At 34.6% G+C, this 24,052-nt stretch overlaps 1 long non-coding RNA gene across 1 annotated transcript in view; it reads left to right on the top strand.

Annotated features, from left to right (window-relative positions):
- LOC149558621 (uncharacterized) overlaps nt 1-22,418 on the top strand; it is a 69,817-nt gene extending 47,399 nt beyond the window's left edge. The window contains exon 4 of the long non-coding RNA XR_016364721.1: nt 22,266-22,418. This is a non-coding gene — a long non-coding RNA (uncharacterized LOC149558621). The remainder of the gene's footprint in view (nt 1-22,265) is intronic.
- Nucleotides 22,419-24,052: the final 1,634 nt, after the last annotated feature.

The following is a 24,052-nucleotide window of genomic DNA, read 5'->3' as shown; positions in this document are numbered from 1 at the left end:
GGCAATAGAAGAAAATATGTTTTTCATTCAAGAAAAATGTGCCCAAGCAACAAAGAAAGAAGTAAATGCTCACAAATCCTTTTTGTTTCTACAATAATACTAATGTGTGAATTCAAAATCGTGCTTCCAGCACTAGTTCAAAAATGGCAACATAAGCATCAATATGTTCAATGTTTTCCAGTCATGGCAAAACAAGGTAAATATTTAATCTTCAGCAAAAGTGACTATAGAAGAGAAGTTGTTTCTTCATTCAAGAAACTCAAAACCTTGCAAATCCAAATGTTACTTGCGAATAACGTGTTTTCTCATGATGGCTGCATGAAAGAAAACATGCTCAACAGGAGAAATTTTTAGAAAAATGCAGAATACATAATGGCGACTCCAAAATGATGATTTCCAGCTACAAAATGATGAGAACAACTAAAACATGCTTCTAGCACCGAGTCACGTCATAGTTGATGGCAGAACAATGTGATTTGAATGCTACAGCAAGCTGGTACTGGCAAAACAATGAAATCTTCTCCATCAAACCTTAGTCGACTACCTCTCTCATTTTCTCCATGCGATGTGAAGCACAAATGAGCAACTTTTAGGGTTGCTAGTACCTCTAATATCTCTAATGCCTTTCCTGCATTGAATGAATTTTGAAATTCGTAGGAGACTTAAGTTGTTTTTTCTTTTTCCCCATTTTCTTTTCACTATTTGTATATGCCATGGGTTAGAAGTGTTTCTAAACACTTAATTCTTTTTTTTTGCAACTCATATAAAAATAGAAATATATAATAGTGACTTTATAAGCTATTTTATATTTTTATTTAAATTGCAAACCTTTATAAACATTGTTCCTTATGTTTACTATCTTTAGCATTGAGGATAGGTGGATAAGTGTGACCTATGGTGACATGTGTTTAAAGGAGGAGAAAGAGGAGAAAGATTCGCTGAAGACTTGTACTTCAAATATTTCGAGCCATGAGGAGGAATTGTAGGGATTTCAATTTGGGTCAAATTTAGACTTTGACCAAGCATTTTGGAGGTCTTTATGGCCAGTTAGAGCATTTTGAGGAATTTTGACATGAGTCATGGGTCTCATTATGACTTAGTGCAGTTGTTAGGAAGTGAGTCAGCTTCTTGATAAGTTTTGACTCCCTTTTTGTAGTCTAGTTTCTTGAATTCGAACCAAGTGTTGGGATTGTATTTAGGGAGTTTTTTTAATTCATTTTGGGGGGGGGGGGATTAGGCAAAGAAGGCTTATGTGACAATTTTTTTGTCCTTAATATTTTTATGCAGAAATTTGTAACCCGTTTTTGGAAAGATTAAATACAAGTGACAGTGGCTGAGTTTATGTTATCTGAATCAATTTTGGAGCCTTCCCTTCTTTCTGTAATTATGAGTATGTTCATGGTGATTTGATAAAGACAACTAGTGAGTCATCATTTTCCATGTTGCTTTGTCTCACCCAAACACCTAGCTGTAGAAAAGTATGTTTGTTTGCAGGTTGTAGTTCATGTTTTAGAAGGTGAAGCTCATAAGAGAGGAATTTGTTTTCCTCCTTATGCTGGTTCATTTTAAGACTTTATTACAAAATATTTATGCAAGCCTATACAAAAAGGAAGTGATTTGTATTCATTCAGATATGCTAGTAAGCCCTCCTAATTACTAGTATTTGAGTTTTCATATCATTTTGGTGCATCGCCTGGTTCTCTAGTTTAGAGTTCAAGTTTTTAAGTTCATTAAGTAACTTTTATCCCTTTTCCCCACAATTTCATCTTAGTTTTTTTTTGGAGTTATCAGTGATTATCCAATAGGAGGAGTTATCAGTGATTATCCAATAGGAACCGGCCTAGAATCCGGAGGTTTTATTTTCTAGTTACGCATTTCCCACATGCATAAATGAATCCCATGTTAGGCAAGATTGTTAAACTTGTTTAGTTTAACAGGGTGCAAAATTTTAGCCTGAATAGTCACTACTCACAAGATTTTAAGATCACAATAATATTGGCCCACACTTTTTTAGGATGCTTATCATTGGGTAAAGAAATGCGAGTTATGCTAGAAATTTGTTGGTAAGTAGAAACTTGTTGCCCTTCAATTAAAGCTAGTTGTAATTGATGAACCATTTCAACAATGGGGAATTGATTTCATTGGTACTATTAATCCATCTTCAAGCAAGGGTCATACTCATATATTAGCAGCAATGGATTACTTCACCAAATGGGTTGAAGCAATTCTGATAAAAGGATCCACATCAAAGATTATTTCTGACTTTCTGAAGCAGAACATCATTTCATGTTTTGGTGTTCCAAATAAGATTGTCGCAAATAATGCAGCTGCTTTCTCTTCCAAGGAGGTTATTGAATTTTGTTTCAATCATTCAGTTACTTTGGCACATGCATCTGATTATTACCCTTAAGGTAATGGTCAAGCTGAATCAAGCAATGAAAATTTGGTGAACATCATGAAGAAGTTGATTGATTCAAATCAACAAAATTGGCACAAGGCTTTGTGGGTAGATTGAATCACTTCGAAATGGGAAATTGGATTGTCACCTTTCCTATTGTGGAGATTCCAATAACTTTAGAGCTTCCTGCTCTCAAATTGGTACGTGCTATTGAAGATGAAACTTATTCAGATGCATTGGATAAGAGGATTATGTTTCTTCAACAGTTGGAGGAACGAAGAAAAGAAGTGGTTGACACACTTGCTGCTCATCAACAAAAAGTCAAGGTTCTTTTTGATAAGAAGGCCAAGTATTGAGAATTTCAAATTGGTGATCTTGTCCTACTCTAGGACAAGAGGCGAGAACGAAAAGGAATGCAATGCAAATTTGATTATCTTTGGCGAGGTCCTTTCACAATTTATCAAATTGCGGGTGAAAACAATTTATGGCTTGCATATCATGATGGAACACCAATGCCACTACCCTATAGTGGATAGCATCTAAAACATTACTTCCAGTGATATCAGATAAGTACCCCTTGTACATAGTTTTGGTTTTTGAGTCATAGTTTAGTTTTTGTTTTCTCTTGTTGCCTAACTCTATTGCCCAATGGAGTGGATAAAGTCACTTAGAGAACTAGATTCTATATCACTCTTTGTTTCCAAAAACAATGAGTAACATTCCTCAGACAAAGCCAGCTACTATCCTACATTTTGTCACCACAAAATGTTGATAACAACATGAAACTTTTTCAAGCTAGTTTCGCATTTATCTAAGCTTAAATTTTTTATTCAATTGTTTAATGCTGTCAATTGATCAATTTCATTTCATATATCAAATTGTTTTACTGAAGGTCTTTATCAAGTATTTTTTATTTTTCCTTTTGTCGAGCCTTTGCTTGACTTTTGAAACCTTCATTGTCTATTCTTTGTTTTTGTATTTGTGTTTTTTTTTAGTGCTTTGGTTTTGCTCATGTCATGACTTTCATTTTTCCCTTCGATTTGGTCTAATGTAGAGGTCAATCAGAGGTGTTAGTCAAAAGATATGTTCATTTTTGTGTTTCAAAAGTGGACCTTTTGGGTGCAACAACACGAATAAAAAATATGATATTATATTTTCAATTTGACTTTCACTTTTTGAAAAAATAACTTATATTCACTTTTGGTTATGTTTTTAAATTACTTTAACTTCAAATTTTTAACCTTAAGTGACTATAGTACACTTTATGTTATAATTTTAAGTTAAGTTACTTTTTAATTTTTCACTTAAAGTAACTATATAACTATATAATTTCAGTTTAACTTTTGATTTTAAAAATCAAATGTTTATTTAAATGTTACTTTAAAATAATGTTTATATGTTATATTTCAAAATATGATAAATAAATATTGTTTTTGACCCATTTTTAACATTTTTATAATTTTAAGTGAATTAAATGACTTAAAAGTATTCATAAATGGACATTTTATATGCAATAACATGTAAAATCCATCAAAAGTGGACATTTTACATGTCACTACATATAAAGTTTACTTTGGTGAACCTTTTTGATGTCATTACATTAAAAGCCCATCAAAAGTGGACATTTTTTATGCTATTGCATCAAAAGTGGACATTTTTTATGCTATTGCATCAAAAGTGAAGTTTTCATGTTTAAATATTTAAATGATGAGATGCATTTTAAAATATGCTTCCTCCCCCAAAAGGTCCATTTTTGCCCATGAGCATGTTTTAAAATATGTAAGAGCACCCAAAAAGTGCGATTTTGAAGAGATGCATATTTTAAAATGTGACCCAAAAAGGTACGATTTTGGAGAAAGACATGTTTTAAAATATGCATTGACCTTCCAAAAGTCCATTTTTGAAGTAGAACATGCTCTTGCCCACCAAAAACCCGATTTTGATCGTTGTGAGAGATTTACTTGATGGTTTTGCATGAGATCTTCTCCAATAGGGTCATTTTTTCTTAGCCATGGATTTTCTAACATTGAAAATGGATTTATCTTGCTAAAAAACAATTTTTCAAACTCCTTCCAAAGGCACATTTTTGGAAAAATCTTCAAATAAATCTAGTTTGAGTGATTTAGATCACGTTTTTGGAAGGAAAAGAAGAGTTTTTGCATCTTCAATCATTTGCAATACATCTTGGCTCACATTTTTGCATTTAGAAACCAAAAATGAATTTATTTCATACCTTTTATGAATCACGTTTTTGCTAAAAACACCCAGAAAATTGGGGTTTTTATTCACTTTTTTGCATTTTGGAGTCACTTTTTGCATTTGGATCCATGTATATCTATTTGGGGAAGTTGTTTTTGCATTCACAAGTCAAAAATGACTCAAAAACATGCATTGTTTGGCCACGTTTTTGCAAAAATGGCCTAGATTTTTGCATTAAAAAATCATGTTTTTGTTCGAAAAACTCAAAAAATGGCATTTCAGCCCATACAATTGATCAAGAGGGGCCATTTTTTACTTCTAATATGTGCTCTTGTCTTTGAAGACCATGTTTTTTGCCTTCTCATGTCAAATTCGACCATTGAATGTCCATTTCATGCAAGTGTGGAAAAAATCAAAAAATTGTTTGAAAATCCAAATTTGAAGGAGAATTGGTGTTCAAGTCAATAAAACTTGCTATTTTGGCTCTTTAACCTTCATTTTTGAACATGTAAGTGGACTCTTTCTTTCTTTCTTTTAACTCATGCTTATCTTGTTGATTTTATCTATGTAATTGCTTGATGATTGCCACTTGTTGATCTTTGCCATGGAAAGTGCATTTTTCCTTAAAAATGATGAAAACTCTCATTTTCACATTTTTAAAATTTTCCCAAACTCCAAATTCGAAATTGTATATTGACATGTTTGAGTCTTTTGCCAAAAGCATGTGTTTGTTTTGTGCTTGTTTTTGTGTTTTGCTTGTTTGCATTTCGATTTTTTCTCCATTTTGGCAGAAATTGCAGGTTATTTCCCAAGAACTTGAGCATGTTTCACTTAACTCCACATTCCATTTCCATCTTCCATATCGCAACACTTCGCATCTCATCCAACAAATGTGATTACATGTTTTCCATCTCATTCACCATCCACATATGCATGTAATCCCATTTTTTATTTCCATCCCTCCATGTGCATTCGTGACTTCATGAGAAATTACTTGTTTCCACATCTTTCCATGGTTTCCACCCCATCTTCCATTTGCACTTACATGTAAAAGCTTGTTCACCATCTACCTTTGCATTCCATCTCATTCTTCTATCCCTTGTTACATGTTGCACTTACATGTAATCATTTTTCATACAATAACGTCTTGAAGACCCTAAGTCACATTTTGGAAATCAACAATCTCCATTTGCAAACATTTCCATGCACCAAGCACTTTACTTTAAAAGAAAAGTTAAAGGTACTGATAGAAAGTTGTTCCCAGTGTACATCCTGACATCATCAAGAAGGTTTTCAAAGTGTCAGATACTTCCGTTTGTGCTGATCTACTTAGGAGAACTCATGACAACTTGAGCGAGAAAAGTTGAATCACATCAAGTTTTCAAATGACAATGAACAATTCATCAAAGAGAGTCAGAGGATATCAAAAGATGCAAGACCATGATTATCAAGGTGAATGCAATGGTACAAAGTACAGGAACTTCTAATCCTATGATCATGTTGGCAACCTTCCTGGTAGACTACAATATTGTGAGCTATAGTATTTGGAGGTCAAGGCACAGGCAAGAAAATGTAATGGAGTGGTCATTTTGTTTTTCGCACCTGTTTGAGAAAAGTCTCTTGTGGATCTTGCTCCTTCTCATTTATAACTTGCTTGATCTTATAAAGCATTGATTCTATACCATCATAGATATTTCCAAGGCAAGGCGTATCCATGTCAGTATTCCTAAGCATGTTCATAATAGACTCAGTGATCTTAAGGAGATATTCCACAACTTCTTAGCATGACTTGGCCAATAGCCTATCCTTTATTTCGTTTGCACTTTCAGTGTTCTTTTGCTTCCATACACCCTAATTGTGGCCGATTACCATACATTGAAGTGCATCTTTCACTTGCACAAGTTGTTTTAAGATGATTATATGTGGTGCAAAACATGTCTCAGCAACCTCTGACATAAATTACAGCCAAAAAAACTTTTAGATGCATATTTTAGAAAAGTATATACATTGCACAAGTAAAATATGAAAAATTAGAAATTGTCAACTATAAAAATTAAATTACTAACTTGAGTTCAAGTTCATTTACCTTCAATAGCTCCAATTTTGAGTGGTTTCTGAAAATAGATTGACTCATGTGGTGGTTTGTGACAAAAATTTTGATGTCTTTAGCCTCTTCATACACTATTTTGATCCACTCAATTTAGTTCCCAATATTTTGTAGCATAAGATTGAGTGAATGGACCACACAAGTTCTCCAAAAGATATGTTGATATCATGATTCAACCAACAAACCAACTGCTCTACAATTCTTTGCATTGTCTATTATGACTTGGACAACATTTCTTGCACCCACTTGTTCAATGGCCTCAATTAGGATATCAACAATAAATGGCCCATCTTTTACTTTGCCCTCACAATCCACCACTTTCAAAAACATTGCCCCTTTAGGGGACACTACAAGGACATTGGTCAAGGAGCAGTTCTTGAAATCCTTCTACCCATCTGAAACAATTTTCACCCCTGTCTCAACCCATGAGTCCCTTATGGGCTTCAATTGATCTTCAATCCATTGGACCTCTTCATCCAACAAGGTGGTGTGCACTTTCTTATACCCAGGGCCATAATACTCACTTGGAGCTTCATTGGCACCGCTCAACATGTCCTTCCAAAATGGAGATTGGACAATATTAAAGGACAACCCAACTTCATACAGGCATCTTCCCACCTTAATGTCAACAATTTTTTGGCTCTTATTTTGTAAAACAGTTTCTAGTGGCCCATTTCTTTTGTGTACAAAGGGGACAGATTCAGTGTTAGTGTCCACTATGGTACCAAAGAAGAGGTGGTCTTGTACTATAACATCTAGGGGGGCTACATTTCCTTTGCTCTTTTACTTTTACTTTTATTGCTACTGAGTTTTGTTGCCCTACATCCTTCTCCGTCTTCTACTGCCTCATGCTCTTCAATATATCTTAACACAATTTCATTTGGTATAGGAGCACCTTTTTTGCCAAGGCATTTCTTGACTCCTCTTCCATTGTAACCACATAAATGACCTACCACACGATAATAAGAACTATTTCTTTATACACTAATGCACCAACTCTTGTAAGGGGTTTTATAATGTCTACATACTTCCATAGAGGAGAATCAGAGTTGGGTTCCATTCTTTGTTCGGTATTGCCTATTGATAAAGAGGTAGATGTCATTCCTTTCCCTATGAAAATAAATTAGATACATGTTTTACATGTTTATAATTTATATGCAAGAACATGAAAATTTTTGGAAAAATGGAAAAGAAAATATGAAAATTGAAAGAGAAATGGAAAAATGAAAAAATTAGAACAAAAACAATAGCAAATGGAATAAAATCTTACCTTTTCTAGCCATTGCAAGCTTGCAAATGTGTATAAATGATGCACAAACACTTGAAGAACACCAGCAAATCAATCTTCAAACTCCTTGCACAACTGAATGCTTGCTCCAAAACTTATGTTCTCTTCTTTAAGACAAAATATCCTATTTGAAAATATAAAATGACAATTCATAACTATTTTTAGGGTTGTGGACACCAAAAAAAAAAAAAAAATTGCCCAAAAAATACTTTGCTAGCCACTCGCAAGGCCCAGTTCGCTACAAGTTTGAGCTGGGTTTGAAATTTTGAAGTTGGTTCACCCTGATTCGATCCCAATTCAAACCCTAAAAACCCACAGTGCCAAAACAACACCCTAGTCAAACCAAGTTCATATTGAACCTGAACTTCGAACCGATTCAAACTTTTTTAGGTGTGGAGGGGGGGGAGGTATCCATGCAACTTAGGTATAAAAGGATGTAGAAGATGGAGGTGCTCTCAGACGAGCAATACCATTGCGTTTTAAACATCAATGCAACTTTAAGCTAGGGTATTTGTCTATGATGTGAAAGTGAAAGAATTGTTACTAGTATGCATATGCCCACAGTTTGGATTGGTAAGGTCTAGGTACTCAAAAGCTCAAAAAGAAGTGAAGACAATTTATGAAGGATCACATGGCGGTTTCATAGCAGAGTAGGTTGGACTGAAGTTAAGTTATACCTAATGTTGTTATTCCTAGTTTTTGGGATCAACTACAAGCATTTGATCACTGCTCATCTTACTTGAGCACTACAAAATTTGTGTAGTAATCAACACGTTAGCCATGCTGATGCAACTCAAAAAATGTTGATATGATATTGATTATACTATTTATAATTTATCTATCTAGGAAATTGTTTACAGGAAATATTGATATGATTAGATACTATGTGGGTCAGTTTGAGATAAATGATAACCAAAGACATCAAATTTACATTTGCAGGCTTCACCTTTCTTTTTCTATTTATGCATTGGTTTCTTTACTAAAATTCTTTTGTAGACACTTGGATGGAATAGCAAGGTCAAATGATTCCAATCATAGTTTAAAAACTTGGTATCGGAAATATCTCGGCTAGGGCAAAAAATTTTAAAAACTTAGAATCGGCAAAAACTCAGTGAAAAATTTGGCAATAAATTGGCACTTTTATCGAGCATTTGAAAACATAAAATTTCTTAAAATATTCTTTAAAATGCATACATACACCGAATTTGTAGAATATATAATAATTTGAAAATTGAGATATCCAACATATATCATTCAAAGATTTAAGTTAAACAATAATTCATAGCAAGAGGAGCTTACTAGATTAACATACTACTAGAATCGTATACCAAAAAAAAAGTACAACATCTTAAGTCTAACTTTATGAAACTACTACTTTTGAATACATATATTAAGTTCAAGTTTTAGTATGAATGAAAGCTGAAATTATAAATTATAAATTGTATCTATGAGTAAAACTCAAGAGAGATCATTGTTGCTGGGTGGGTGGTGTTGAAGTACTTGTTGTGGCAACATCCTCAATAGGTACCCTAATAGGTGCTTCACACTCGACAGAAGTCTCTGATGGATGATCAAGCTCATTTTCCTCCTCACGTGCTGCCACATTTGTATCCCACTCATCTGCTTCTCTCTCAAATTCAGCTAGCTGCTTATCTATCAATAAAGGTTCACCAACATCCACATCCTCACCATCAGGAGGAGCAATCCAATTAGCTAATTATGGATCAATGTCATCCAAGTCTAGTGCTTCATATGAAGCTTTCCCTTTCACCTTCTTCTCGTGCAAGAAAAGGTTGTACTTCACATAAACCAAGTCATTCAGGCGGTTTTGAGTCAACCTATTATGTTTCTTTGTATGTATTTTTTGAAAAGTACTCCAATTTCTCTCACAACCAGAAGCACTACAAGGCTATGATAAAATTCAAATGGCAAGCTGTTGAAGATTGTGCATATTGGCACCATAGTCTTCCCACCACAGATTAAAAAAACCATTTATGATATGGTAAAACTTTCAATAAACTTCACGAGTGAAATAAATGGTATGATAAAACTAAACACGTGTTCTTTTTTACCTGGTTGCAAGGTGTATCTCTGACGTTTGCAATTAGGAGAAGAAAACAATGGGCCCTCTTCCCTCTTGTAGCTCTGTAATTCATCAAGTATGAGGTCTCAGAGGTCCTTATCAACAACCAATCTTTGAATACATGTATCCAAGCCAATTTGAACCTCTGTATCCACTTTAAAAGTGTTGGAGAAATAGTACTTGGGGTTCAAGAAGTAGGTAGCTGCAAGAATGTGTTGGTGGAGTTGTCGGTTCCACCTACGATCAATGATGTTCCATATGGGTCTATGTTTGGTCTCATTTGACCTATACAAGTGCTAAATGGCCTCTTTTTCCCTATCCATGGCCTCATAGAAACCCCATGGGATTTTTATCCCCATCCACAATTCATAGAACCTTCACCAATGGTTTTTGATACCTGGACATAATAAAACATACAAAATTCAGCTAAGGAAAATATTTCACAATTTAATACTAAATCATCAATGAATATTTGAAAACTTACTTTGAGGGTCTCTTCCATCAACTTTTCAAAGCTAGCATCAAACACAATTCTCGCAATCTTCTCTGCTTCAGGCTTCCTGACATAAGGACTCTCTGACCATTTCGCCTAAGGTCTAGCAATGTCTCATATATGCTTTGCAAGTTCAAAAAATTAGTAGCAAAGCATGTGACCCCTCCCCGTGCAAGATCCTTACCACTAGTGTGCTCTCTCATAAGACTCAAGACCCATGTATGATTGTAGATGTACTTAGCAATATTCCTTCCATCTTCAACCAGCTTCTCCACCCAGCTCAGTTTCCCTAGATCCTTAAGAAGCAAGTCAAGACAATGGGGACAGGACAAGGAATCCAAAATAATGTGGGATGTCTCTCCACGAGAAGTCTACCGGTAGCCACATACATAGCTACATTATCAGTCACAATCTAGATAACATTAGCCACTCCCACTTCTATTACCACCTCATCCAACATGTTACACTAATTTTTTCCATTTTTTCCTTCATTAGAGGCATCAACTAATTTTAGAAATACCAATTGCCCCCCTGAAGCAACTATAAAGTTGATAAGCATCTTGTTCCTAGCATTTGTCCATCCATCGGATATAATAGTGCAACCTTTCTATTCCCAAACTTTTCTTTGCTCTTCCACAAGCTGATGAATATTTCATACCTTTTCCTATAACAATGGCCCACTCACCTCACAGGGAGTTGGGGGCTTGAACCCCTTACCAGACAAAGAAATGGAAGTTACCACTTGATCCCAATACGGACTACATAATGCATTGAAGGGAATATCATTGTGGATCCAAGGTCTTGTAATAGTCACCTTTGTCTTCTCATGCATCTCTTTGTTCCATGATGTGCCTAGCAAGTTGAGTTGAGCACCAAGAGTGTTACGTAGAACCCAAAAGTATGCTAGAGATCCACTCATACTTCCCGATTCTCGTATTTGAGGCCCAATAGAAAAACCCTTTCCACCTGTTTCTGATCCTGTAGAACTAAAAGTCCCAAATGGGGCTGCCATGGCCTCAAATGTCCTCTTTTTTCTGCCTTACTTGTGCATATTTTTGTAGGCTTGTCAAAGCCTCTCTTGTAACCTCTTCCAAACATTCTTCACACGGTGTAATATCATTGCATGGAATCTTCGCAAGATGGTATTTCAATTAGTTTATCCCTCAAGTCATTTTCATGTGGCAATGGATATGTTCGATGTGTCCACTGATTACCCCCCGAGAACCCATGTTTCCATAAAGGATCTTTAACTCTACCACCACCAGTCATCCTGTTTCTATAGGTATATCACTAACACAAGTTTGGAGTTGCACTCTGCAAGTATAAGAATGAACAAATTAAATAAGTTTTATATCAAATATAATTTGCAACAATTTTAAAACAATATGAATATATAATTATAGAATTTAATGATTAAATAAATTTTTGAAATAGTATATTGACATTTGTTTATGTATTAAATAAATACAATATAGAAATTTTTAATTTCATGAACTTCATAAAATATTATACACTATTACTATTTTTAGTATTTAGTATTTAGTATTTATAGTTATTAATTTTTAAATTTAAATAAAATAATAATAAATACAGTATTACAATTAGTTATCAAACTTCAAACTTCAAATGCAAATGATGTCCAATTTGGAATCCAGATTGTTCACACTTGAATGCACAGTAGTGAGCGTAAAAAAACTGGGAACAAATAAGTTGAATAACAGGATATGAGAGTCAAGAGTCTCGAGACTATGCCTGTGCAATCGTTTAGAACTATAGAAGAAAACTTGGAAGCAACGGATCTCTCCTAATCTATGGTTTCTGGTGATCAGCCATCACTCAGTCATCACCGTCCACGGCAAGAAGATGGAGCTACTAGTCCACGACAATCGCCCAGTTTGAGGCAAGAAGAAAGCTATGAAATCGCAAGACAAGACCAATACGTTAAAACATTAAAAACAAACCTAAAACATGACTTTTTCCTCCATTGAAACCTACAACTTTTTTTGGCATTTTGCATTGACATGGTCCACGATTTTAACTGTCAATTTTAGTGATATCTCGCAATTTTTATTCGATTTTAACACTGCATTTTTTTGATAATATTAATGCCAATATAATAGTTGTTATTATCCTTTTCCTAGGCATCTTGTGATATCTCGCATTTTTTTTTGATATACTGCAGGTATTTTGAACTATGATTCCAATGGTGTTAGAATAAGTCTACCTTAATTATTGTGCATAACTAAGAAACAACATCCACAAACTGAAAAGAGCATATAAGGTGATGTGTACTGGAGCCCCTTGGTACTTATATTTTTGGAATGGGCTTTAAGTAGATATTCAATATTAAAATCATTTCCATTCAAACATATATCGTACACAATTTTTTAGTCCATAAAAGGTATTTCTATGATAAAGATTTACAGAGTTTACCTTCTTAACAAGTTAGCCAACTATGTCCTTTTCTTTTGATCCTATTATAAATGAGCCATTATATATATTCATGGATGCCTGGAATTCATATGCTTATAATGTAGCTAGCTTGTTAAAACTCACTCAACGTTTAGTGGTTCCATTCTTATGGTCCATTGCTAATACCAGAGAAAAATGAAAATCTTGTGTAGATAGTTAGATCCCTTATTATCTTCAAATTCTCTTTTTTAATGAAAAGTTGCAAGCTCTTAGCCACGTTCCTTATTAGGATAATGTTTTTTATAAGCTCTACAAATTGTTGCAATATGTTTCATATCTTTCAGTTTTCTTCTCATGAGTGGTTTTAAAACATCCATTAAATATTAAAAACTTTTATTGCTTTTTGTTGTTGCACATGCTTTTAAATAAAGTTCAGCCAGTACAACAATCAACAAAGAACTTGTGAAGGCTATCAAAACTATTTGTATTAAGTATTTAATGCTTTACAAAACTGAAATAGGCACTCTTTGCCTCCTATATGTGGTTTGTGCAATCAGTGTCGGAATGCCTTGAGAGGCAACTCTTGTTTCTTTAAATATATTAAAAGATTCATAATGACATGGTCATGTGTTATCATAGCAGGGTTGGATGAACAAATCTATGACCAAGAGTATTATTCTATGTCTGTATGAGCAATCAAATCTCAAGTTCAAGCACAAAAAAGTAGTCAATCGTCATCTTATTAAAACATGTAAAGACTCTAAGTATGCTCTGACAGAATTATCAATAGCAATGAACAATATTCCGTATTTCTTTGTTTAATTTAATTTTCAGTAGATATCAAGAGTATATAGCAGACACAAAATATAACAATTCAACTCCAAAATTACTTATAATTTAATTAATGAAACACAGAATTTGATGAAACATCATGAATCAAATTCCAAGTATTAAACAATGATGAAAACATGATTTTCTTCCGTAGCACAATCCCTTGCATTTGTTGGTTAAGAGGAGAATCTCAGATATATGCTATAAACGGGCCAAACACAGCATCACCATTGCATATTCCTAATGCCAGCCAAAAACAAACAAATTGATCTGAAATTAATTCAGATTGCTCTCGCTGCAAGTCATGGCCATTAAAGGAGTGACATCCAGTCACAAAGCCAAATGCAGATTGCATAGGCAGGTCGTGAAATAATTCAGGGAGCCAGGTCTACGTTCAATTCTGTACGGCCCAATTACAAAGTCTAGCAAACTCACAGCTTTGGCATAGAGTTGTTGGCAATCTCAAGCACAGACCCCAGTAGTAAATACAATAGTCACCAATAACATAAGCTAATCAGCCTCCAAGTTTAAATTGACTGGAAACAATTATCAATGGCGCCTAAATAAATGAATTGTTGCTTCCAGATTGCTTTACGTCAGTATGCAATTCTTAAAGTGTGACCTCCATACAATTCGTAGGTTGGCAATTAATTCATAGATAATTCACTGCACGAATTCCCAACTACCATCACCAAAAACATTCTCCAAGTCACAGGCAATATAGTAGGAGTAAAGTAGCAAATTATTATAAATCAGCAATAACTTACACAACACTCAGAATTCTTAGAATTATGAAGCCAATCTTCCAATCACAAAAAATCACAGTTAGGAGATTTATCCAATGAAACCACTATACATCAGCAGTGACTCCAAACAATCTTCAAAAACCCAGAGACCATTATACTTCAGCAAGGGCTCACCATTAAGAACTCAAGTAAAGCCACAAAAGCACAAAATCAAATATATAATCAAACTTGCTTTTTCCAATGAAATGAGCTCTCATATATAAGCTTTCATTGCCAAAAGTTTCCATAAAACTCCACTTCAGTAATCATGAAAGTTTCCCAAAAAGAACTCAATACTAGAAACTTTCCAACATAGTTTTTTAGAAATATCTCTTAAAGTCATTATTATAATAATATAAACATTATTATAATAATGCAACTCAATGATTAATAAATAAATAAGAGCTCATGCAATTATTAACCTGATTAACTGCAAGTGATGACCAACTACCAAGCCACCCACTGCATTGCCAAAAATAGAAACTACTAAAAATAAACTTATCAAAAATTGTAAGTTATCAACTGAGACCCCCAAAACACCCTGTCAACTCACGAGGGTCACTATGATGAATTGACTTGGACAACAGTAGGAACCTACTAAAAATTGGGACATTACAAAGCATCATGTAATTTGTAGAACAATTCACTAGTCATAATGATGCAGCTCTAAAGACAGTCAAGGGAGATTTTTACGGGAATACTTTTGTTAGTGGATGGAAAATTTTCTTTTTCTTTATATATTCTTTTCAAGATAATTGTTTTGTTGAGTTTGGATTGAAGCTGTAGGGATAGAAGATCTAGATGGTGTTGTTAAGTACCAGAATTTGCACCTGATACTGAACTGAATGAGTTCAGTAATCCTAGTATAACATGGGAATCACTTCTACGTGGGACATGCAATGAAGTGAGACCTCTTGTTGAATCACTTAAAACTTGAAAACTTATGAGGGAAAGAGATAGAAAGGTATGAAAAAGAAAAACTAAGCCTATGGTGATTGCACCTAAAGTTTGAACTGATGATGTTCAGATAAACTCTAACACTTGAAACCCAAAAGATCAGTAATAGATTCACATAGCTTGCATGCATGTACATCAATGTTTTGCAAAGAAGTATAAATGCATACTTGCCCAGTAAAGAAAAAGATAACTTTCACAATAATGAACCTATGACATACATGTAACATAATCTACAACCCACACATTGCACTTTTTATAGAATAGGCATAACAGTGAGACAAAACTGAAGGAAAAGAAGAATTTCACTTAATAGCTTGATCCAATCACACTAATACACAACTCTGTAACTAGCAAGAAGGTGATAAAACTCATAAAAAATGGTGTCCAAGGTGATCTGTACATATATCATTAACTGAGTTACAAAAGAAATGTAGAAAAATGGCCAAAGGATAGAGAAAAATCACCAAGAGCCCATTTCTACATAACTCAAAACTCCCAAAATGAGTTGTAGAAAGCTCTTTAAGTACAAATGCAACTCCACCTCTAGTGGTCGAATGCTAGAAAGAAGCTCTAAAAATGGGGTCTAGAAGCCATGAAATGAGGATATCTATTTTGAAAAACTCTTTCTAACCCATAGGGAACTCAATACTTGGCTTAAAATACACTAAAAATTCCTTGGAAGCTCATAGAAACCCTTCAATAATAATAATAAGCTCCTAATTTGAGTTTACTACCAGCCTTTCTCAAAAAACCCTATAAAATCTCCTTATGCCTTCAAACCAATTCAAACTTTATGAACAAGTCATCAAACTCAAAATCAGCAATAAAGATCTCCCGCTAATCTCCTTTTTTGAACAACTTTGACACTTAATAAATGTCATTACCCCTTGTCACCAAAACTTAATCCAAGATACCTCCATTTGGCATAAAACTCGCCACCTCTTCTATTGACTCAATATTGCATTTAAGACTTTAACATTTTAAGGTGATTTATAACAACATCACTCAAATAATGTTAAATTACATTTTTTAGAATAATGCAATATTTACTTTAGTAAAATGAAGACCCTCCAACTTCAATAATGAATATAGTTTTGGTTGATTTACATGATTCATTATTTAAATAAATAAATAAAATCCTCCCATGATCGGCATTATGAAGAGGCATCAATTAATTTGGAGTCTACCCCTTTTATGACCTAAACTTTTCCATTTGCATATTCTATCTTTTTGGAAGGAAAGGAGAAAGAAGAAAACTCATGGAAAGGGTTTTCTAAATTTTTTGCTTGGTCTTTTCACGGTTATTAAACTTGCAATTTAGCTTCAATCTGTTCGATTATTCACTATGTTGCCGGATTCACACCCTGGAGCTCGAGTCCAGGTCCGGATTTGAGCTCGGGTCCGCGACGAGTCCGAGAAGGGTTGGACCCATCACGGACCCAGGTGAATCCGGGTGGACCCGCAGCAGGTGGGGCCAAAAAGTGGCCAAAAAAAGCATTAAAATTATGTTTTTTTCATTTTTTTTTTGCCAAACCCTAAAGTAGGGCCTATTAGATGCATTTCATTCATCTAATCTGTCATTTGCTTTGTCATTTTGCTCTCTCATTTTGGTGTGGCCATTTTGCAAGTTTGAAGAGAAGGTTGTAGAGATTGTTTGTGGAGTCTCAAATCCTTCAAATAATCAGTGCTGAGTGTTCCAGGTATGCATTTGATCCTTCATTTTGCTTCTTTCATAGTTTGTTTTTAGTTTTTTAAATTTTTTATATTTATTGTTCTAAATTTTTATCAAGTTTTGCATAAGTTTTGAAATATTTTTTTAAATTTTTTTTTATAGATTGGAAGAATCCAAGAATGAGTAGTCAGGGTTCAATGGATGGGGTGGGATCCCAAAGATTTAAAATTGATAAAGGCTCTCCTTTGTGGAAGTATACAACAAGAATTGAGCAATGTGCTGGTGGGGGAGGGTATATATGGAAATGCAATTTTTGCCAAAACCAATATAGAAGCTCCTATTTCTGGGTTAAACATTATTTGATAGGTCCACTAGGTCAAGGGATTTCCATGTGTGAGGGGCCCCCAGAGGGAGGTTAAAAAGGGTTGTCGGCTCCTCAAATAGCAAGCATGTTAAAAGAACAAGAAGAGGCTAATAGGTTAGTGTCAAAGGCAAAAGAAGATAAGTCAAAGAAAATACCACCCTCTCAAACAATTAGTAAACCACATCCCTTCCTACCCACCCCATCTATGGATGAAGATGAAATAGAAACACCCGCATCCCGCAAGAGAGGCCCACCGAACACCACCCTCTCCAACAATTAGTAAACCACATCCCTTCCTACCTACCCCATCTATGGATGAAGATGAAATAGAAACACCCACATCTCACAAGAGAGGCCCATTAGATATGGCATTTGAAAATGACAAGAGAGAAATTACTAACATAATGGTTGGGCATTGCCTCATTACAAATGGTGTTTCATTCAATCTAGTGAGATCCCCTTATTGGAGAGAGATGGTGAAAGCAACAAATGATGCACCTCATGGTTACCAATCCCCTCGATATGAAAAGTTGAGAACCACCATATTGCATAAGGAGAGAAAGAATGTAGAAAACCTCCTCAAACCAATAAGAGATTCTTGGATCCAAATGGGGGTGAGCATTGTCTCTGATGGAAGGAAAGATTGCAAAAACCGTCCATTAATAAATGTGATTGTTGTTTGCCCCAAGGGGGCAATGTTTTTGAAGGCAGTTGATTATGAAGGGCAAGTAAAGGATGCAAATTTTATTGCCCAACTTCTCATTGAATCCATAGAGTCCATGGGAGTTGACAATGTTGTCCAAGTAATAACGGACAATGCTAAAGTTTGTAAGGTTGTAGGTGCTTTGGTAGAAGCACGATATGAGCATATCTTTTGGACACCATGCACTATCCACACCTTGAACTTGGTGATGAAAACAATGAGCAGCTAAATTGAATGGATGAAAAATGTGTATGAGGAGGGTGAGCAGATCCAAATGTTTGTGACAAACCAACATATGTCACAAGAAATTTTCAGAACTTTCTCCCGCTTCAAATTATTGAAGGTAAATTTTAAACTTTATTTAGCTTCATTTATCATTTTAATTTTTGTGTCATACTTTACAAAATTTAATGCATATTCTTAAATTTTTGTGTTATTAACTTATCATATTAACTTACAATTTGAATTAACATGGTAATAGGTTGCTGAAATAAGGTTTGCTTCACACACAATCGTCCTTAGACGACTTGTGAGGGTGAAAGAGGCATTGGGTCAAATGTTTATTAGCAACAAATGGGGTGGATGGAAGCAAGCTGATACAGAAAAGGCCAAAACTGTAAAGGATTTGATCTTTAGAGATAATTTTTGGAATACGGTGGAATATGCATTAGAACTCACCGAGCCCATCATGTCTATGCTTCGGTATGCCCACATGGATGAGCCTTGTTTGGGGAACATATATGATGCCATGGACTCCATGCTAGAAAGAATGAAATCAGTAAGTTCAAATTTTTATACAATACTTTATCCTTGTTTATTGAGAGATTTTGATTTTTGATTTTAATTAAGTTATTAACACTACATCAAGATAACTTACATGTACATCATTTGACATCCCAGGTCATTCAGAGGAGAGAGCAGGATCCTGATACCTTGTACACTAAAGTGGAGAAAATTGTTCTACATCGTTGGAACAAGATGACTACATATTTACACCTCTTGGCATATGCACTTTCTCCTAGATATTATAGCAGTGAGATACTTGCTATTCCTAGTAGAGTGGCACCATATAGAGATCCTGAAGTTGCTACTAGGTATAAGAGGGAACTTAACAGGCTCTTTAGTGATCCTAATGTGGCATCAAATGTTAGGAGAGAGTTTGTTGATTTTGTCTCAAGCAAAAATCAGAGCCTGATGCAATCAATGACCAAAGTAGATTGGATGCCATTGGATGGTGGTACTTACATGGGGAAAGTTACATGTACCTCCAACCTCTTGCCATTAAGATCTTGTCACAAGTATATATTTAAGTTTTTTTTCCTTTTCTTATGGCCACTTAGCTTGTCGAATTAGCACTCTTAAATTTTTATTGTACTGTAAAATTACTTAGCTAATTTTTAAAAATTTGTTGATTGTCTCTCTAGGTTGTGAGCTCTTCTGCTACTGAGTAGAATTGGAGTACATACTCCTTTATCCACTTAGTGAAGCGTAACCAGTTGGGTTTGAAGAAAGCAGAGGACTTGGTATTTATTCACAACAACTAGTGCCTCCTATCACGCAAGGATCTAGGATATAAGAAGGGACCAAAGAAGTTGTGGGATGTACTACCTGAGACTTTTAACTTGGATATGACTATCCAAGATATATCTAGAATTGCCTTGCTAGATGTTGAGGAGGATGAGGAGGAGGATGTGGCTGCATCTGAGGCTAGTGGAACCAGTTTGGATTCCAATGATGTGGAAAATGTCAATGATATAGATGAGGATGAAGCCATTGATCCCTCATATTTTGATGACTCATTTGACCCTTGAAGGGCATTTGCATCTTTGATAAACTATGTTTAAACATTTTCCATTGACTCATTGAGTCATTTATGATTTATCACTATGTTTCACAGTTTCAAACTTTATTAAGTCATAATTTATTATCTATCAATCTGATGAAGTAGTCTATGTTTTGAAATTCCATTTTGCATTTTAGTAATTCAATGTATGATTTTATTTACAACATTAGCATAGATTAATGAGTGAGTATTTAATGTTTATCTTTGACATTTGGCATTGATCAATAATCAAGTAACATTGATATATTCATACTATGGAATGACTTAGTTTTAATTTTACAACTATGTGAGTTTTTATTTTATATATATATATACTCACGAACCCACCCACGAACCCAAATGGGGAAAAAAAATTCCCCGAACCCACGAACCGAACCCGAACCCGTCCCCGAACCCGAATCGGCAACTTAGATTATTCATGAATCTTGAACGTGCCATCATTTTGTTGGAGAAACTTGGAGTTTGAATGGAAAAGAACATGACTTGAATCTACTTCTTCTTTTGCTATAAGTTTTGAATGCCTTTTCCTTGGCACTCAGGAAGCCATTTTTTTTTTGCCGCTGCTAGGTCTTCTGAAAGATGTCTTTATTTTTAATTAGTGGATTTGGAGTTTTGTTGGGTTATGGAGCACATTTTCTGTTATTTTACCTTGTGGATGGCTCACGACTTGTTGTTTGGCCACCATGGAAGTTAGAGGAGAGAGTCTGCTACACATCATTTTTCTTGATTTCTAGGTGTTTTAATTTTTCATTCTACATTTGATGGATGACATGAGTAAAAATCTGCAGCATTTTCTGCCATGAATCTCTGCTAGCTATGATTGAGTCTTTCTTTGGCCACTATCTTTGATGGAAAACATGGGTCTTTACAACTGTTATCTCAATGTGCCATTTCTTGAGTCCAGTTTGCTGATTTGGTAAACCCCATGTTGCCATGACTTCGTCTTTTTCTGGAGCAAAATGTGGCTTGATTTCTACGTATTCTCAGCACATCATCCTTTCAATACACCTTTTAACTTAATTCAAACAGAAAAATGTTCGTTCACATTATTATTTTTTATCACTCCTCATTGTGGTTTATATTTGGTAACTTTTTGCTGATAACTTTGTAATAAATACAACACACCACATTTGATTTTTTTGATCCCAGCTAGAAAATAAAATATTTGAAACCTTAAAGATGCATCATTTCTTCAATTTTCTGCTCGGGAAGCTCATAAGGTATTGTTGGAATGCTTGCCTATCAATTCACATCAAAGGTTGTGTCTAGAACAGGGCATACAGTTTCTTTAATATTATTAGCAATGGCCATCTATGGATAGTGTTTGTTTACTTCAACAAATGCCTCGATTTGAAAACCTATCATTTCTGCCAGCAACCATACAATATAGTTGTGAACATTACCTTCTTTTTCCTTCTTTGTTCTGATTCAATACCACAACTTTTTGATATCCTATGTTAAACCTTCAATATCTGAGTGTCAAGAAATCTGCTTTCTTCTTGCTTTTAGTATCACTCTCTAATGCTAATTTAATGTTTGTTAGTGCTATTCGTTTGATAGGATTCATATCATGGTATTCTCTCTTATTACTACTTTGCACATTGCGAGAAATTGGCCCTTGTTTTCCCCTGTCAGTGCATTTTACAACTCATTTAGTATAAATTTTATTTGTTGCAGTTACCCTATTTGTTTATAGTTTTCTCCCTCATATAGTCTTGCTGATTCATTTGTGTCTACCTGCTTATTTGGTGCTCATTCATATTGTTGTCAAATTTTTTCTTTGTATGCACTTTCAACAATATCAATCATTATTTCTTTGTTGTAATCTTTCGATGAGCTTCTTCAACCTTATCTTTTATAGGTACGCCAGGCTCAATAACCCTTGTGGGAGCCTATGGTTATATCCGTGTACCTATAAAAGATAAGATTCTGCATAGGAAACAAACATGTTAGCAATAAAATTTGATGTGATCATGATTCCCTTTCTCTGTTTTATGCATCATGATTCCCTTTCTCTGTTTTATGCAAGTGCATGATGTGACGATAGCATAGTTTGTTTGCACATGAGGTAAGGTGTTTCCGTCATTGCTTAGATCCATTGGATCTAACACATCTTTTCTTTGGATGTAGGACTCAGAGATTTGGAGGAAATGCAGTTCAGGGCAGCAAGCAAGCAGCATTGGAGCAATGCAATACGACTAGTCATTACAAGCAATGATTGGTGCCCAATGACCCTCTCATGCTATGCTCTTTCTTTCATGTTTACACCCTTTTGTAGAATAGAGATAGGTATCAGTAGATTTGAAGGTTACTCTCACAGCCATTTGTGTGAGAGAAATTTACTTTCAGTATTTCATTTCATCCTATCCATTGTAAATATCATTTGTATGTATCTTTTGATGAATAATACAAGGACATTCTTATGTGAAATGAATGGCATTCATGTACTTTCTTTGTCTTTGTACTTAAATTTTCACATTTGCAAAATTTTAGTAACAGGTGCATTGTAAAACAATAGCCCATTATATTGAGTACTTTCAGGTAAAAACATGCACATAAATTGTGAAAAAATGGTTATCGAATTTTGTTAGGTTTGAAAAGAATGAAACAGATGCAATTGGTTCTCACAAGCAATACCTTTACTTATTATACTTCTCGAATCTGAAACTATAGTTTGAAAGATCAATGCAGCTTTAAGCTTGGGGATTTTGTGCAATTAGGACTCGAGTGAAAGAATTTCTATGGTTATGCATACCTTGATTGCTCAGAATGGCAAGGTTTAGATCTTGACAACCATCCAAACAAGGAGCAAGGGTAATTGTTGCAGGACCATGTGATGGTTTGGGAGTAGAGCAGGTTGGGTTGAAGGTATATGTATGACCTAGTGTGCTATTCCTAGTTTGTATAAGGAAATACAAACATGAAAGAGTAATCGATGATTGTCTTACATGACCATTCAACAATTTGTGCAATAACCTATACAATTGCCATAATGATGTAGTTGCAAAGACATTGATATAATATGGAACATATTATTTATAATATATCTACTCGAGAATTTTTTTATTGGAAATATTGCTATAATTGGATACGACCTGGCCAATTTGTGTCATGTGCCTAACATGAGGGATTTTTAGATAACTATCGTTCATCAGAAAACTGTCTTGAAAGACTTCATGATTTTTTCAAACATAATATGCTATAACAAAAGAAATTTCACAGCAAAAGAACTTTATCAGAGAGGTCGGTATAATATACAATATTAAATAGACTAATATGACTAAGGAAAAAAGCGGAAAACTCTCGAGATAATAGATTTATTACAAAACATGAATAATAATTAGAAACCAAATAAGAGTGACAACAATATGTATAAACTCAGCAGTGCTTAGAATTAAAACAACAATCTGACAAGAATGCAGTGATCCTATTAAGATCAATTGTTTGTCAAGGCACAGTTACATATGACAAACATCAGTTACAAGCAACAACCTATTTAGTTTAGGAAATACTAATACAATGAACAGCCACCACTCTGCAAAGAGACATAACTGTAGAAGGAGAATTGTGTTTCCATTTCAAAAATGAGGGTTCAAGGTATACCTGAGGCATCAAATGAGAGAGGAGAAATCAAATCATAAGAAAGATAGCAAAACAGGCAGTTCTATCATCCAACACAAGCAAGGAGATGCCATTGCTTAGAAAACACCTTAATTATAACGTTTCATGTTTTCTGCTGAATACAATCATGGAGTGATGAAATTGTCATTACATCACTTGAATAGTGTCGGTGCATATGCTTGAAGAAGGCAGGAATTTATCATTTTAAAATATGTTAATGCTTACAAGCAAGGAGATGTCACTGTTCTGAAAACATCTTATTTATAAGGCTTCACATTTTCTGCAGAAAACATTCA

This window comes from Cupressus sempervirens, chromosome 5, assembly GCF_028749045.1.
Source record: "Cupressus sempervirens isolate cs-2001-9-10 chromosome 5, ASM2874904v1, whole genome shotgun sequence".
Lineage (NCBI taxonomy): Eukaryota > Viridiplantae > Streptophyta > Pinopsida > Cupressales > Cupressaceae > Cupressus > Cupressus sempervirens.
Note: the sequence above shows the minus strand (reverse complement) of the source record. Positions and strands in the feature narration are given on the sequence as shown.